This window comes from Clarias gariepinus, chromosome 5 (assembly GCF_024256425.1).
Source record: "Clarias gariepinus isolate MV-2021 ecotype Netherlands chromosome 5, CGAR_prim_01v2, whole genome shotgun sequence".
NCBI lineage: Eukaryota > Metazoa > Chordata > Actinopteri > Siluriformes > Clariidae > Clarias > Clarias gariepinus.
Window position 1 is genome coordinate 27,646,964 of NC_071104.1, and position 3,583 is coordinate 27,650,546.

Genomic DNA, 3,583 nt, shown 5'->3' on the forward strand with positions numbered 1-3,583 from the left:
GTAAATATGGGGTGCTGTGTATACATTAATAAGGAAAAAATGAACTTAAATGATTTTAGCAAATGGCTGCAAAATAACAAAAAGTAAAAAATTGTCTGAATACTTTCCATACCCACTGTATATTATACTGTTAATAACCCGAGGTGCTGCTGCCTGGGGGAAGCAACCAGATATGCCAGAGCAGTCTTTCAAGCCCCTTCTTGATGAGATTGATTTGCATAGAGTGATGCAAAATCACATGGAGTGAGGTGTGGAACATGGAACTGAGCACTATAAGTCTCATCATTAAAGCCACATACAGTGTGTTGCCCTCTACAACTAACCTACATCTCTGGGGTGAACAGGATCCAGCCTGTCTCCAGTGTGCAGAGCTGTGATGCCAAACACATCCTGATGGGTTATAAGAACAGCTTGATGGTGTCTACAAATACCATCCCCTTAAATGCACACCTCCAATAGTTACCTCCAGCAACTAACATCTTTTATCCAGGAAGGGGAGAAACAGCAGACCAAAACCTCACCTCATGGTTTATGCCTGCAGAATACAGCAAGGGATTGGCAAATTCATGTTGTCGTAGGTCATTGACTCACCTACCCATCTGAAATTGCAGTCACCAACCTACACCCAGATTTGATCTTCTGCTCCAACTCTTTACTCATCGTTGAGCTGGCCGTCTTTTGGGACGATGTCATTGATGAAGCACATAAAAGGAAAAAAGTGCAGTATGCCAACTTAGCAGATGAGGGATGATGAAGGTGCATCCACTAGATGTGGGCTGCAGGGGCTTTGAAGTCATACACATTAAAAAACTGGACATCAGAAGGCAATGGCCGTGGCCGAAGCAAGAGGAGACTCCCCAAGGATCACTTAGTGTGTCCTGCTCTAAAAGGCTGAAACACCCAGTGAGGCCACTGTACAAAAGTGTAATTGTGTTGTACTGGTGGAAACATCAACTAGTGGTCCTCATCAAAGTCACCCCACAAATAAAGACAACTCCAACCCCACTAAAGGCAAGTGCTGGGTGGAATTTTTAGCAATCGTAACACCTAGTTAACACTAATGCCATTGATTATGTTATTTCTTAATCATTTTGGTACATTTCTTATATTTGAAATGAAATTCTCAAAATCACTTGTCCAGTCTGCACATTCTTCTAGTCAGTAGTGCACATAAGGAAAGCAATATCTCATTTTTGAGCAAACTCAAAATGGTTTGACATGTTAATGCAAATGACCAATCGGTTATGCTTATGCCAAAAACATTATACTGGTTCTCTGTTAATTAGTCCAACCCACTAAACACTTAATTACATAAATCTTTACATGCATAATGATTTAACTACTTTTCAGATATTTTCTATATATTTATACTACATTTGTTTTTCCGGTAAATTTTTCTTGAACTGATGAGCTCCCAGGTTAAATGATTTTCACCAACAAAGAGGAATGTTTAAACCAGAGAAAACCAGTCATTGGGACAGCAGGTCATCACAGCCTGCAGCGGGTGGATAAGACATTTAAGTTTTTTCAGTGGTGCATTGAACGGATATCTGGTGTAGATCTTGCAGATCTGTGTAAGGGGTGTTTCTATGTTTACATTTGTAATTTTGTATATTTTTTTGTGCTATGCAGGGCTGGAAAACAGTCTTGACTTTTCATAGTCTGCCAAAAAATTCAATTACAGTTCAAACAGTAAAAAGCATAAAATGTGAATCCTGTCCAAACTTTTGCAAACAATTTCCCTGTCATCAAACTTTAGCCCAAGTTTGGGTTCGGAAATATTTGTTTGTAAACATTATGAAAGGACGTGTTGTACAGATGGCACTGACATGTTTATTGACATAAATATATTTTTTGAGGGATAAACTAAAAACTGTTCACAATTCTTAGTTTATTTCCAAAAAAATAAATAAATAAATATATATAATTTATTTATTATAAATAATAATGCCCTCGTTGGCACTGTGGCTTAGTGGTTAGCAATGTTGCCTTGCACCTTAAGGGTTCAGCTTTGATTCCTGCCTGGGGTCTTTGTGCATGGAGTTTGCATGTTCTCCATGTGCTTGGTGGGTTTCCTCTGGGTACTCCAGTTTCCTCCCACAGTACAAAGACATGCAGATTAGGCTAATTGTCGTTCCCAAATTGTCCACAGTGTGTGTGCCCTGTGATGGAGTGGCACTCTGTCCAGGGTGTACCATGCCTTGTGCTCTAGCCCCGTTTACACTGCAGGTCTCGATGCCCAATTCTGATTTTTTGCCTATATATGATTTTTTTTTTGACCGTTTGTTTACACGTTCTTTCAACTATGACCCATATCCGATTCAAATGTTTACACTTGACATACCATCTAAAACATCGGCCATACTTAAAGGGAGGTTCTTGCGCTACACACTAGCCAAGATGGACGAAGGCGAAATATGCTTAATGTTAGCTCTGCGATATATGCAAAGTTTGTAAAACGTCACAATGATGAAACGGAGGAGGAGTGAAAAATCACCATAATTGCAGCCTGTGCATATGCTACATTCACTTAATACTGATTTATCAATGGTATTTAACTTAAATAAGCATTAACACAAGGCGGGGGGCTGTTATTCTTCCATGTCACCTGCGATGTTATCATTCCACACGCGCTTCCACCGAAGAATAACATTACGTCATTAAACCACGAAGAAGTCGCAGTTTTAATGACGTACAGAACACAATGACTCAGGAAATCCAATCTGTCTGTTTACATGACAATCACATTAGCACATATCGGATTTATTTATTTATATCTGATTTATTTCCACACGTGAAGGAGGCCTAAAACTGATCTCGAAATATCGGAATGCATGCGTTTTTTTCCTGTTTACAAGACATAGAACATATCCGATATTGGGTCACATTTATCTGACAGTGTAAACGTAGCTTTAAGTCTCCTAGGATAGACTCCAGTCCCCCCACGACCCTGTATACAGGATAAAGCGGTATAGACGATGTTGATAAACACATTGTACACGTGGCACTGGCTTGTTTATTGACATATAATAACAGAGTTTTTTATTGACATATAATAGACACACACACACACACACACACACACACACACACATATATATATATATATATATATAGTACATAAATTTTAAAAAATAAAGGCTATGTATGAACTGGATTTACAGAAGAATATATGCATGTATATGTATATCTTTAAATGAATATACAGAGAAAGAGAGAGATAGATAGATCACTGATCAGTTATTATTATTATTATTATTATTATTTCTATTATTATTGTTATAATGTATGCTTGCCTTTTTAATGTTAACGAGAGTCACTTTACCTACCAACTAAATGCATCTACTCTGTTAGGCGTTTATTTAACATTAGAGAGTTAAAGAGAAACTAAGATTTGTGAGCAATTTTCATTTGTTTTGAGAAATGCACTTATTGTTTTGCACATGTAAAAAAAAATATATACTCCACACTCACTGAGAAAAACTGTGATCAAGTGCATTAGTAGAGCTCGCACCTTTTTGTCCCTCGGCGCTCTCCGTCACTGTGTTTACTACGGATACCATACTACAAAGTATGCTACAAA